Source organism: Opisthorchis viverrini, assembly GCF_000715545.1.
Source record: "Opisthorchis viverrini unplaced genomic scaffold opera_v5_278, whole genome shotgun sequence".
Lineage (NCBI taxonomy): Eukaryota > Metazoa > Platyhelminthes > Trematoda > Opisthorchiida > Opisthorchiidae > Opisthorchis > Opisthorchis viverrini.
The window spans coordinates 33,653-49,523 of NW_008751938.1; positions in this window are offsets into that span (position 1 = coordinate 33,653).

Consider the following 15,871-nt stretch of genomic DNA (forward strand, 5'->3'; position numbering starts at 1 on the left):
GGTGAGTCGCCAAAATTTGTCGCCCATGGATATGAACGTATTTTCAACTGGTGCTTCCTAGTTCATTCTATATGTTCAATTTCCCCACCCTATGCTGGGGTTTACTAGTCTCCAGTTAATTTTGTTGATGGTGGTTTTGAGAACATTTATTTTTTTCAAAATGAAAAATTTCCTCTCCGAAGATTACCCTGAAATAGTTCCCTGTTGCTGAAAATCAGGCGAACAAGTAGCCAGTGAATCAGAAGCACCATTGTAACGGGGTGCACACCTGCTCAGGTAGTGGTTGATTTTCTAAGATAATGCACAGTCGTTACAGTTGGTTTTCGTCTTAATTGCATCATAATTTATTAGCGGGTACGCTAATCCGGGTGAACAACAAATGAGGCGACAAATCGAAGCGATGCGTTATTTGTGTTAATAGTTACGCCGTAACATTATATTATTACATGATGTCATACATATTATATTACACATATTACATAGATTGTATTTATACCTCAGTTTTCTGGAATAGGTCCTGGCAACACGACCTTATGCAATAATGTATGTCTGACTAACGCACGCAACAAAATGACACAACTATGTAACGTGCGTAGTTGTTCCACAAGGAGGATGGATGATTACAGTCATTTTTGATTCATTTAACTCGGATGTATGTTCTGAGTCGGTCTTCTATCTCGGTTGTCATGGTAGAGATAAGACGAATATCGCGATTTGTTAACATCCCTTCTACCGCCATCATGAGCGGATGTGAATTATGTAAGACGAATTGCGCCAACTATTCGGGCAAGTGAGAACCATGTTAAAAATTTTCTTATTCGAATGAGTCTCGTATGCTGGTAATCGTATTTGGTTAGTCTTTACGGAGTAGGCCGCTTAAAACTCTGTGCCTGTCCATCAAAAACATGTCCTTAATGCATATCGTCGGTTGTTGGGGCTAAGGAGATCTTACAATAGGTCAGACTAGATAACCAATCTGGTGGTTGGGTATTCAATGCATGGCTCTACCTGATATATTGGTGATGGATCTTAGAGTAGCCAATGAGAATGTTCACTCAGAAACAGGTGTTTTGACTCAATTGGATCACGTCCTAAAATGACAAAGTGACGTGAGGGTTACAGGGATATTTTGAACGTTTATTTTCCATAAATCCAAGAAAGCTTGAAACAGTTCAATTTCGATGATAGTGAACGCGTTTCAATCGGACAGATTAACTTGACCATCAAACTATCAAATGAACTGGTGACATTTCCTGACACCGAGAATGCTGTCTTATTTCGACCGCAAGTAATTTGAGACCACGTTGACTACACAGCTGAGCTATGGAACGAGCATTCTTACGCCACCCTGATAATTTTCGATCCACGTCCACACAGAATTTTATCGAAATAAGCGCAGTACAGGTGCCATTTATTATTATATAAAAAACAAAGTCAAAATATAAAATTCCTGTTAGTAGAGCTATACCAAGATTTGGTGAGCCATATCCTAGTTACGATGCCCTCAAAAAGCCTTCATAGCCTAAAGAACACAAAAAATGAATTTGGTTTGCAGCATCACGTAAACACCTTTGTTTATTATAAGATTCCACAATGTGTAATTTTTGAGCTCTTTATATGTCACCGATCATCGTTAAGTCAACTTTAGAAGAAATTGCTGTCCCGTCTATTGAACGGGTATCCAAGTGGTCCACAGATCAAGTTACTCATCGAGGGAATTCGTATAGTTGGAAGGGCAGAAGGACGTGAGTGATGAGTGATGCCGTGGACAACCGCTATAAGTCAGTGGTGTCAGAGTGGATGCCGTTTCTAATGGGAGGCAAAATTAGCTCAGAAATCATACAGGCATGAATATCAGCAACGCAGCATACCGAAGGTCTGCTGGATATCTCGCGGAGGCCAAATAAAACCAGTCAATATAGACGCTAAGCGAATGGTAGAAATAGACATCTGAAGAAAGTGGTGGACCAGAACTCAGGATTTTAATCATACGTGGCCAGTTAACCTGGATTCAGGCGGAAAGCCTGATGTTCTCTCACAACCCGGCTGAATCAAAACAATAGATTGAAATGTGCTGAATGATTTCAGGCTCGCAACTTAGTCTTGTGAAATACCACAAACTTTTACAAGGCATTTGCGTGAACATTATAGATAGAAGAGTGTATTTACACATGGATATGAGAAAACGTTTCTGACAAGTAGACGAGGTATTCAAATTTTCCGTGAATTTTTTATAATGTATAACTCAGCAAACCCTTTCATCTTGTTTTCAGTGAAGAAGAAGAAGAGGTCCAAATTGGTTTCCTCCCATTAAGACCTGAAGCATGTGTTGACGAAAATATACATGTGGCGATTTCTCAACAAGGCTTCTTTTTTTGGTGTGCCAGGTTTCGCAATGCAGAATGATAAGGGATGATGTTTTGCAAAGTACATATATCAAAAATGTAAAATTCCGCTAGCTCAGTGTTATGCTTCTTTGCTTTCAGGCAGAAAATGTAAGACGCTGTGAGGCGGGAGGCAATTACAAGATGAAAGCATGGTTAGCTTCAAAACTAAAGTGTTTGATTACATATCTTGCTACTTAGATGACTTAATCTCAGTTTTCCCGGTTATTTATTGTTGCGCACCCTGAGTAAATTAGGGTCGTGCCTCTTCCTAAGCTTTTGACTTCCCGATGCAGCTTGAAAAAGGTTACGAGTAGTACTTTGATGCAACAAAAACGCCCGCGATAGGCCATCATGGCCAGTGGATTAAATTGGAACTGCAACCTACTGAACAAGCTTAATAGGCCTCGAACTAGTGACTGTAATACGGGGGTATGGTATGCTGTTGAGAAGAAACAATTTTACATTGGAGTATCCTTCGCCAATGTAATACAAAGAAACAACATAAACCAATATAGGGATGACACTCCATAGAAACACTATTTGATGGTTTGTTTTAATCACTCAAGCATGTAAACCTCCCAAATTCAGCCAAATATGTTCTTTGAAAAAGGCGAGAATGACCGCCTTTCCGTCCCATGAGAGTAATCCCAATTCATGTTATTTTGAAGCTTCCAAGCCTCTGCACTGCAACAGCCATCTATCTTTGTAGCGCTTTTGCAGACTGGGAACGGGTAAGCTCCAAAGCACCAAACAGGACACCGCTAGGATCGTGGATCCCAACCCGTTTCATAATATGCCACTATTCCCTAAACGACTTCTTCACAACAGTTGGGAACCAGTGCCAAGTGTTAGACATCAATGACCAGGGTGAATGTAATGTCTTGGTGTGAATTTTACTCTAGCGGAGGGACTACCCTTGTGAGAAAAGTAGTGATTCTGATTGTTTTAAAGATATGCCGGCTGCGGAAGAAAGCGTGCCTGTTCGTCTTGAGTATTTCCAAGAAACGCAGAAAAGCACCATAGCTTCCCTGCAGAACGAGTGTTGAGGTCCCGTAGTGAGTGAGTGACGCGTAGGTTTGACAATCCCGATTATCAAAGGGATGAATTGTGTTCGAAATTCTACTTCATCTACACACGATTAAGCAAGTTTGTACAACAAGCCTCATACAAATGAGGTCGAAGCGTCAGTAGGTGCAGAAATCTCTCACTGACTGGCACGGTGCGGTATCAAAGTCCGCACACCAAACAGCGGTGAGCGGAAAGTTGTCCCAGCAGTGCGTTGTTCAGAGGCCTTACGAGTAGTGTCATGTCGAGAAAGAACCTTGATGGTTCAGTACCGTTTCGGCTAGAGTATCGGACAGTACGTGTGCAACACGCTCACCAGGAGGTAGAATCGGTTTGGATACAGTCAAGCGTCCTGCTCCTAGAATCATCTTAATTGTTAGATGTGTGTACGCTCAATTCAGTGCTCAAGTGAATTCAACAATTCCTTCCACTTAAAAGTTGAGTGACTTATATTTACTGTTAGTCTACAGTTTTCGTCATCTTAAAATCGTTCCACCATGAGACCACTCAGCATGTGAATAAACAGACTTTTTCTGTCAAACAAACATCTATTCAACTCAAAGGATTCATGTGTGAGTCAGTTCAAACAATGCGTTTTAGATGCCAAGAGTTCCTTTACCCTCGAGTTGCTGATATGTATGATCCACTAGGTGGTTTCAAAGGAGTAGATACGTTGTTAGGAGAACTACGTGCTCTAGTAGAACAATAGTCACACACCCTTCTCAAATGTCCGGTTTTCAAACTCCGGCATAGCCAAGAATATCCGTAGCTAATGAGCTTCAGTAAAATTGAAATCCATGTCCAGTGCCTCCCTTCTTGGTGTGAACTCACCACAATCAGTGCAACGACAAAGTGTACTTATACACATAAGGAAGAGAAACTTCAATAGTCCATGTTCGTGACGCAGGTCTGTCAGTGACTGGCGCATCGCATTAACCAGGTCCGCACACCAAATAAAACGACGAGCAGGAAGAGAAGATCGAGACCATTCGGATGGCTCTCGTTCGTTCTGTTTTCCTGGTGACTGGTAACTGAAACGTTGGTTAAGCAACCCAGCACCACAGCAGCAAATTCAAAGTCTTCTGGTTCGACGGACGATATGAAAAATAGTAGAAAGCTCAAGAAAAACACAATAAATTATTTTTGGAAGGATTATCAGTATTCATGGGGCTCTGCTCGACTTTCGCGGTTCATGACAGAGGTGATAGGCTTGAGGAATTCCAGAGCTAGTAGCCTGTTAGATAACAATATCTGAGAATATAGGGAGTATCGATACTGGTTCCTCAAAACATGGATTCTTCCCCTCAAATATTCAATGGATTCAATGTTCTCATACGCCAGCAAGCCAAAACATACGGAGGTACTAACCTCACACGCTTGCATTACGACAGGTTTGAACTTCCTGTAATATTTTATGTTCAATCAGTCTCAGGTACTTCAGGAATTTCCCAAAGAGATGAGAAAAGGAACGAAAGTATTTTCATCACTCTTGCACCTACGCCGGTCGCCATTTTTAAGGGTGGACTTCAGCTGCCGACCGATATTTACACTATGATTGCTGATATATTCAGCCGAGACAATTTTGCCAAATTCTTTTCGGCCACATAGCGATTTGTGTTCGACGTAGTGGTGCTTGAAGTTCCTGATCGAAATTGCACCAAATTCACGTTGTTGACCGAAGGACAAGCAGTCCAATGCTGAGAAACTGCAGTACAAGGTGGATGTTTCTGAAGCGCTACGGGCTTGGAGACTCAGTAATCACCATCGTCTGGTCACCAAAAAGCTGCTAAAATGGGGCACTACGAACGTTACGAAGCACACAAAGTCTCCCGCATTCCCCGGGAGCAGTAACAATTCGGGCATCACGATTAAATCAGTGTTTTGCTCATGCTGACAGCGTAACTCACCTCTGTGCACCAGTCGCTATCAGTAGCACTCGCCACTGGCAGTAAAGCAAACCATGTTTGTATTCCACAGACTGGGTGAGATTCAGAGTCGCCTATTAAGTGTAACTTACTAGCCTTCCATGTGCCCCAATGCAACACATTGTTTTGGCCGGGATGCACATGACAACAGCACTTGGGCGATTAAATTTGCTATCATGCTGTAATCACGTAACGGTTAGTAAAAACAACGCAGCCTCATATTATGTACGCTAGCCTATCGACTGACAGCCCGAAACAAGCTGAGAACGCGGTGTGAAACACATTTATACAGCTCGTCAATGCCCAACATTTAGATGCCACAGCGAAAACCGCACACGGCGTAGAGGCATTGAGGGTACATAAAATGTTGGCCAGTACGCTCCTTTCAGGATGCCATGATGTAGTTAGTGGTATCAACCGCTCTGTGAAAACGTAAGGAACGTGAAGTGACGAGGTGTTCTGATCAACATCTGAAGGGTTGCTGTCGTGGATGGTCCTGGAACGTCTATTAAACCTGGGCGATGGTCATCTGAGACTTGGCTGTTTTGCTCAAGTAAATTTCGGTCCTAAGGTCTCTGAAATGCGAATAAGTTCAGCATTTGGAATTTCTGTGCAATAAAAAGGTAACCATGGATGACAAAAAATATACTTGTCAAGCATGTGGGGTGAAAACACCCAGCGTTCCGTTTTTGTGTTGGCCACTGAGTGCTTTGTTTTGATTAAGTGCTTTTGGTTAAGTCAGCAGGATGTCTTTCTTATAGTTTGTAACACATATCTACCGGGTAGGAGCACTGCGCTTGGCAGCGAAATATACTTGTGATAATGCGTGGCAACATGCCTTGGAGTTAGTGCATGAGTATCGGCCGACTATTGAATTAGACTCTAAAGGTGTTTATAATCAGTAAAAATTGGAAGACGGATGAAAACTTCACACTGGCCAATGGTCTTCTTTCGTGGGCTCATTGCTCACCGCCTAAAGAACCACGAAAAATGTTTTTCTTCTCTACGGATGAGCTTTTTTCCAAATTACAGACACTTTTTGAGTTGTCAAAGGCAAGCATTTTTAGCTGTTGACGATGGCCCCATTGGTAGGTTCCTTCCAACGCGGCTCTCGATTTAATAAACAAAATAAGTATTTCGGGACTCTCTATAGGCATCACTATCAGAGCACTGCCAACATGCTGCGGAGTCATGGCATTAAATCTTTAAAGTGGAGCACGATTGTGACCGACTGAGAGAGCACTGTCCCTTCATGAAGCATTGTAATTGGAAACCACTGAAAACACCAATCATTCTACATTGTTTCTAGGATTTGTACGGTGCGACTAGGGTTTTCTGAGCTGCAGTGCGTCGATCCAAGAGGTTAAATTAAACAGCCTGTGTCGCGTCTGTGAAAGTTGAAATAAGTACACAGGTTCCTGAACAGGCGAGATCTGTGCTAGATCACCAACTCGATATCTACTCAATATTCGTGCTTGGCTGGCTTCTGAGAATGTCTAAAGAAGATGGAACGGAAAATTTGCTTGTTTTTGCTACCAAGGTAAACAATTAGTCATAGTACCACGATGAGTTATCCAAACGAGTCTATGCTTCAGGATTCGAAGACATAAGTCCGGTGAATTGGCATACAGCTACATGCCATTAAGCCACATGGTTTACAATGAATCACCAGAAGAACACCGAAGTGACTCAGTTCTTGTCGTTCTGAATACAGCAAGGTGGTCAGGACTGATGACTACTACCCTATATATATAGAAGTGAAGTATGTGTTTAACGGAAAAGGAATTTCGGACGAGCTTTTCTCGGTGCTGATATGTTGTCGACAAGTTTTATTCTTCTGTATCTTACCAGCGTATTATGCATTGGTGAGTTTACCGGTACTTATGCTCTTCACGCATGTTTTATGAATAACGTTGGACAATGTTCATCCTTTAACTTTCCAAAATATTATTTTAGCGCCAACCTTCTGTGAGTTTGAATAAATTTTCATACTACTCGTAAGAACCCATTCTTAATGAGTACATCGGGAAGTTCAGGCATGTAGACATGTAGCTGTATTAAACTGTTTTCCGTCCTTTTTCAAAAAAAGCTAATTATGGTTCACGCATTGCCTTACCAGATTTTTAGACCAGGTTTAGAAATCCTATTTAATTTTCGTCCCAAATTAATAGCTTTAATTTTGTACACTATTATCTTCTATTAGATACTTACGTTTTTATAGAAGTTTGGAGTTACAGGGTAAAACTTTTAGTCACTTGCTATGACAAATGTGGAAGCATCTTCGCTTGACCCTTGAAAACCCTGGCAGATTATGAGTTAGACACCTTTGCTGACGGTTTTCGTTTCATATATTTATGCGCGAGCCCCTAGTGTGAACTGGTCATTACATTTTATATCAGAATCACCTCAACCGTAAAATAGTGTTGGAAAAGGGTTTAGTTACGTTGGATGACTTGTTTATGTGGAATCAGTGATTTTTAATAAAAATACGAGTAGTTATTGGAATATTCCCATACTAGATAATTATACAAGGAATAATGAGTTCATCAGACATCATTTTTTATTCGAAATGAAGCAATCAACCTTGGAAACATTGGTAAGTCTGATCGATAGCTTTCCATGCAGCGCTCATTGTTTCTGAAGAGATGGCAGACTCTGAGCAGTCGATTTCTTGTGAGGACTGAATCCTTCAAACAACACTGCATCAAGTATCAGATGGTACTTTTTGTAAAAATTTCTACACCACACACGTTATATAATTTCATTTATTTCGTATAAGGCATCTTTTGTAGTGTGAGTGCTAACCGCCAGTCGCTTATCGCTTCAGGTGGATCTCTCGGTTCCCTGGGTGGATTAGCAGGTATGTGCGGTTATTTACAGGCTGCTTTTGCCATATTTTACGTGCTGTTTTCTAAAGTGCGCGAAAATATTGTTTGAGTCATATGGATTGATTTGAATTACGATCATCAGCATCACTGAGGTTTTTAGTAGCATTCTAAACCACGTTACAACAGGCGCGAACAAACAAACTTTAATGTTTCTGGCATTCAGGTGGAGGCAACGCCAACGCCCTGACTTGTCTCAGTAAGTATTATTCATGCTTAAATTGAGTTCACATCATTTCTTTCGAATGCTTGATTAACAAATGCGTAACTGGTGAATTTGTTGGAATCACAGATGATGGCGACTAGACAAGCGCTGAAAGATTTCCGGAGATGAAGACATTTCACCTTAATTCTGCGTATAGCGTTACGCCAGTGCTAACATCGATAGGACACATAACCGAAAATGGTTATTACTTATAAATTGTTTCGAAAATACTTGCCGTAGTAAAACGCATATAGATAGAGTCCCTACAGTCTGGTTTCGCTAATTAGAATTTGGCGAATGAAGGTCAAGAAAGCAACTGATTTCTACGGCATCTTATACAAAGCTCTCCAGTACTATGCGGTTCCCACATAAAAGCTATCCCACCTCGAGGACCGGTTTAAAATCTCCAGCTTCACCCTCGCACACAAAGTCCGAGTAACGAATAGCCTTATTCTAGCAGAGCAGAGCATTCATATTACGAATGAGCAAGGTTATATGTGGTCACTTTGTTTACATGCGCAGTAAACATGACTGTCGAGTATTTGTAACTCCAGTGATCCCACATTACCTGAGTATTGTGTGGGGTTCTACATAATCCAAAGAGCCAGATCATCTTATCGTTCCTGCCAGCTGTTAGTGTATTTAGTATTTCTGATCGAAATAATGTGCACTACTACGAACTCCAGTTTTTGTGCAAGACGTCATTGTCGGTGAGAAGCTTATATTCTCTCACCTGACGCACAGTAACCTGAAATCAGGTTTTGGAGACTGTCACACTAACGGGACGTCTCGTATAACCTCTTTGACAAACGTATACGGGAAACGTTAAGCTGCGATATTGCAGTCAAACATTTTTAGGAATATAAGACCTCAAACTCTGCGCGTACAATCGGGGTTGTTTGAGTGGGTTTGGAGTGACAGTTTGTTTTGTGAAGACAAACTGTGCGCGCAAAATTTATCCACTTCACAGGCAGTCACCGGTAAATCACAACTGTTAAAAGCTCTCGGCAAAAATATAATACTCTGTTATGACATCCGCAGTCTGTCAAATGGATGCCAGATGTTGATCAGTAACTGCAATCCTACGGAAGCCGAGTCTTCCTATACCTTTCATCCTATTGTTAATGAACTTACCCTCACAGAGGATTCCTTAGAATATTATGTACATTGGGGTCAATAATCTGATTGTTTGACAACCTTTACATGAAATATACCTATTCAGGCCGCTGTTCAGTGTGTGACTGGTGCTGAAAATCGCAGATTGCATTATTCCGTCAACTTACGATTAATCGCATGGTTTTCGTCCCACACGACCAGATAATGAAGGACCAGGCAACTGAAGAAAAACTAAGGCAGCTAACAAGAAGAAGATTTGTTGACGATATCAAAATAAATTATTGGACTTAAGAAATGGACCAGCTGTGCGGGTCGAAATATGGTTGACAGGCTTTCTGTCATGTCCGCCCGTAACGCTAGCTCAAATGAGTAAACTGAATGGACCAACAATACGTTTCTTTCTTGGTCATTTTAGTGCTTGAAATGACATTGGGCCATTTTACGCAAGTGATAAATAACGGAGGATTATACCTACATTGTAACTTGATAAGCCAAATGATAGACACAGTGGACAAGGACCTAACTTCGTCAAAAAATGGTGGATCATGTGAGACAGTGCTATACACGATAAAGAATGGCAAACAGTGGGAAAATTGCTGCCTCACAGAAATCGCCCTCAGACGAAGAATACCTCTGTGTTACTCCAAGACAGACAACCACGTATACTGTTTAACGTTGCTTTCCTTGCGTGGGAACGATTAATGTCACTTTTTGGGCGCGAGAAACATTTAAGTCGACAACGATTCATGCACACTTCTCAGCAGCCTTTGAAAATCCCGGTTGGAAATGCCCCAAAAGCTGCAAGAACCGGGGGCATTGTGGAATAAACGTAACAAAATATACATTGCATTTGATGGTTTATTGCTTGGTCTAGCACATTAGAGGCTTAATTGTTCGCTGCATTTTGTTTCAAATTCCCCTTTTTATTGATCCAGTTGTAGCGTAATTAAAATGATTATCGGAAGGTGGCAAGCACTGACAAATATCTATTTTATCAGAATGATGACTACAATAGTCAGGTGCACCTTGATAAATATAGATACAATACGAAAAGTGGAATAAGCCAAAAAGGACTTATCGTTTGAGGACGATTGTTGAGAGTTCCTGAATGAAATTCGGGATATGAGACGTGTTTTCTCTGCATTAGGGCTGCTACACGTGTTCCGCATTTGGCCGTGGGACTTGTGGAGCTCGGACAGCTTCCCGTCCTGTGAGCGCGCGCACTTGTAGTGGGCCAAGTTGCGTGCCTATTTATTGTGTGCAACATGAAGAGAGGATTTTCCATTCGTGTTTGATAATTACGCGAACATGAATACAATTTGACCTGGTGTGGTTGAAGTTCGTAAGCCTGGCATTTGACGCAGGTGGTAGCCGCGGTACATGCTGTCGATCAAGGTTGTGAGTGGGACAGGATTTTGTTTACATGAGTTGAGCGTTTGTGACGCATGATCTAGTGACCGCTTCACACTCTAACTGCGGGCTAACCTGTTTAAACTCACTAAACGATTATGAATCTATTACTTGTTTTGACCATTCCAGCAACCTTACTGGATTATGCGAAGAAGAATTCTAGTGAGTTTTAGCAATGCGTTTTTTGCATCTACAATTGAAGAAGTGTTTCAAATGCTTAAACTCGTATAGAAATCAATATAAGCTCATTTGGACAAGCGAATGAGTTACCAAGGGCGGTTAGATAAAAGAGATGGGTCTAAGATATGGCAAAACCCACCGAAAACTGCCACATGAGTCCCGAAATTTGCCCTCAGGCATGCTTCCTTATTCAAGAAAAATATCAGCTGAAAAAAGTGCTCACTGCAGCCTGAGTTTATCAATGCTTGCCTGTTGGATTAAAACCCTTAGTCTTGTGGCCCATATGACGCTAGGTTTATTTTAACCGGAGCATACAATCAAAGGTTTAGCTGTTAGACAAGATAGCTTGCCCTTAGCTGATACACTCCATAAGTTATCAGGAACTCATAATGGCCGATTCAATAAATTATGGGGCACTCTTTTTGGTATGCTAGTATTACAGTAACGCTAAATATGTNGTAGGGAAATAGAACATTCCAAGCTTCTTTTTTGAAAACATTTCTAATTTCCCACGGCCAAATGTGTAACATAGATTGTGAAACCTCGCAACATAATATCTACTGGTTAAACGCACGGAATGTTTGTGTTCTTCCCTTTAAGTCTCTCTCATTGTTTTCTCTCAATGAGTATTCATCTTTCCTGGCTGATAATCAAACGTTTCACCTTATCCGACATCAAATAAAAGAAACATCGGTTGCAGTATATTTTCATAAAGGAAACTACTCAAAGCTTCCTAAAAACTTTGTTTCCTTTTCATTTTGCAGACAAATTTAGCGCCACTGATTTGGCCAATATAGGTTCGTCAAGAACTCTTTTTAAATACTGCGCCTCTAATAATAATATTACTGTGAAATTTCCCAGTAACTAAATACTTAGAATAAAGTCATATCTGATGGATTCATATGGTGGAATTGATGCGAGATAAGAACATCTACTGATAGTCTTTTTTATGTTTCAGGAAGCCTGATGTCAAAAGTCAAAGGCGGTTAGGGTAAGCTGAACAATGTTTTGCAATAATACAATTTTTCACTTCCCCACATGTGATAAAAATTTGTCAAAATTCTCGCCGAATGAGGAAAGTATCTGAAATAATGCATCAACATAGAGCGAACTTAACTTTTGCTTTCTATTGCCTTGCAGCAGGCCTCCAGTTTACGGAAAATTAGCATTTTTATTTATTTTGAATATAAGTGTATTGAAAAACCGTTATTTCGTACATCTGGAAAACAGCTGTGATGCGAACCTTTTCTGGCTTAGGATGTCAGTTTAACGTGAAATACAGTTTGAGCAAACTAAAAAATTAAATTTGCTTCAATAACCCAGTGACTAATGTCTTCAGGATCTCGTCCTCAGATCAGTACATTTCTAATGGTTAAAATGGGAGCGAAAAATGAAATACGCAGCGAGGGTTAGTTAGTGAAATGCAGAACGTGGCAAGACAAACGATTGGTTGTCTGCTTCCCCAGGTCGCATCCAGTTGGGGGCTGAGACAGTCTAGTGGGCCGTTGAATGACTTGGGCGGTTGATTCGTGTCACGCCCCAGTCGTACATTCTGATAATTTCTAAAATACAGAACATTGCACGGAACTTTTGTCACAGCTCTGCCTAAACAAGCAAAGTGAATTTGTCGGACAAAAAATAACCAGAAATCAGTCTTATACATGAGAGGAAAGAATCCGTCGTTATCTCTTCACTTTTGTCACCATATTACTTGTCGCTGAGCTTAACTACGGTGGTGTCACGCTGTTCCTAATCGAAAATACCATTGGTCAAATAACAAGCTGAATAAGGATCAACTAGCTCCCTTTACTTTTCACTTGTATAGCCACTTTTTAGTACTACCATCGGTGCTATCTCTTACCGTAACGGCTATCTGCACCTAGTTAAAAATATAATCCTACAAGATTATGAGGAAAATAGTTGTGTTGATGTGCGCATAATAGCTCAACCATAATGTGGACTTTATTACCGTAGTTTTAATAATACCCTGTGTCACATTTCACCCTAGAGCAATCAAGGCACATTAAATACTAATAAGAGGCTGAACCAATTTTGACCCCGACGATACAACCGGAAACGTGATTCGGATAGCTGCTATTTCACTGATGGCTGGTGCGCGTACACATATACGTTGTAAGTGGCCACTGACGAGTAATGATAGGATGAAACAAGGATATACGATCTTGACCATTATCTGATTGCAATCTTTAAAGAGATTTCTCCTACCCCAAGAAGAAATTTAGGGACAGGCAACATAATACGACGATCGGCGGGTGGGACCATCCACGGGGGTGGGACCTATATTTTACAGGTTGTGATTCTTACAAAAGATTGAGAAATCAAAAACCTGGTAACTCACGTAACCACACTCTTAGCCTATCGTAAACAACACAATAATCCCCTGTATTTGTCCTTAGAGATCTGAGCAATCTTGTTGCAGGACATTCAGATGAGGAATGTTGTGTCTTCTCTGGATTTTGATGTATGGATTGGCGCTTCTGCTCTGCGCCTAATCAAATTTTGTCCGTGGCAAACCTTGAGCCATACAAAGCAGTGCACAGTCTGGCGCTACTCGGAGCTTCTTGGAGTGAGTTATCGGTGGTACAGATTGAAAGTGCTTATGAATTAGCCAAAAGTAGCGTGTGCCGCTGGCAACGGATTTTCACGTGTTCCTTGTTGAAATTCCACTCTTACGTGGATTTTTTCTGTACAACCAATATTTCTGGGTCCTCACGAGGCGAATTAATGGTCGATTACACAGAGAAACGACCAAGTAGCTGTTTTTAGATGGTGCGTCATTCAAGCTCTTAACCTACGTAGGTTTGCTGGACTCTAATTAGGAGGTTGTGGTCATAACGGACATCAACACAGAGGCTTTAGTTAAACAGCCGCCGGAACAGTACAGATTTGTCGGAACACATGCCTTGCAACTTTACGATGAATGTGGTTTACAAGTCTAAACCCGGCGTTAACGGGCCAACTTTTATGTTTACGCTGAGATAGATTATATCTCTCTTACCGGAATGTCATTCCTCAAATAACTGTAAAAATAAGTAGGGGGTTTCATATTTAGTGACCGCAGAAAACTTGTCTGGACACGCTCTTGCGGTTGCAGTAAAGGGAAATAATTTCCAAACAGAGGTGGTCATTCTAATTTTGTCTTGTCGTCTGATATATACGACGACAACGGTTTGTTTGTAAAATAAAAAAAGATAAAAACTTCCTTGTTTTCGAAAAAGGCTGGTTACAATCAGCAGATTTATTGCTGGGCAACGTTTCGCTTTTGACACAAAAGCCTCGTCAGACCAAGTAACAAAGTTCCGAGGTTGGTCGAGATTCAAGGCAGAAGGAGAACCAATGAGCTAAGTCAAGCTAAATCTGTGTTGGGTGTCGGCCGAGGGATTTATGTGTTAGGGTAGGTGAACAAGTGTTGGGTCGATGGGGAAATCTATATGTGCTTGGGTCCAGCCTAGGGTCTAGTTCCTCTGGTTCGGTTCATTTGATGGTCTCATTTCCACCCCCCCCCCCCCACCCTCCAGTTTTTGCTAATGATTCTACGTGGATTGACAAGCACACAGTCACGTGTCAACTCGGATTATCTAAGACCGCTTTCCATACACATGCCAGTTTCACGCCCTCGATTCTGTTCGCTCCACCATCTCGGCTATCAGCCGCTGTGGTGTAAAATCGCAGTTTCCATCTTGAAACTTCCATAGTCTCCCGATCTATTTTATGTCCCGTGTCTAAGGCATTTACCTCCATCGCTAAGTACTTGACCAGCGTTTGGTATTCTTCTGCATTCCTTGGTGGTTTGTCTATCCTTCTTTTATGCTCACCAGTTCTGGTGTGCAATTCCCTGACAGTTTATCCTATGTAAACCTTAGTTCAATCGTTGCAGTTATACAGTTATACACTCAGTCCCTAGTCTTTTCAACCGGCAAGGGACCCTTCAATTTCACCAAAACTGAGCGTAAAGTTTTTCCATTCTGGAAAGCAACTCGAAACTTCTTTTTCAAAAACAATTTCCAAAATGGCAAGGGAAGTAAGGGATTAGAAGAAATTTCGTCTTATATTTGTGAGGATTATTGGAATGATGACAGATATTTATCCTTCATTACACGTCAACCCATACTGAAGTTCTTCAAAAATGCGAGCATTTTAAGTGGATTTGGGATGAAAAGACAGCCCACCTATCATCCCCTTAAACAGGTAGGTGTTCTAGATTGCTGTTGCTTTTTTCCGCTAATTTAGGTGTACAGTCGCAGAGCGTTGGCGTTCACGCAAAATATTTACAGGGCGAACGGCGTCGGCATTACAGCCAATTCAGGAGGCACATTAAGTATCATTTCAGAGGGATCACCCGCACCACTTTCTGGACGTCAACTCAATGGTAGCTAATACACTAAGTCCTTGCTAGCTGGAAATTGAGCATGCTTGTACCAGTTGAGGTATGCAAGAAACTTTTAGTGCGGATATGATTTTACCCTAAAAATGTATTTTTCTTCACTGAGAACTGCATGAATAATCACTCGGACTCTGTATCCATTGAAACTGTTACATTCGTAGGATGGGAGCACGTGATCAGAAACACCAGCCTCCCTTGAAACAGTTTGCAAGATACCTATTTGCTGCAGGGCCTGAACTGGGTGAAAGTTTGTGCGCTACAGACTGCACCATTTTTCGATGCGAAGGGACGCC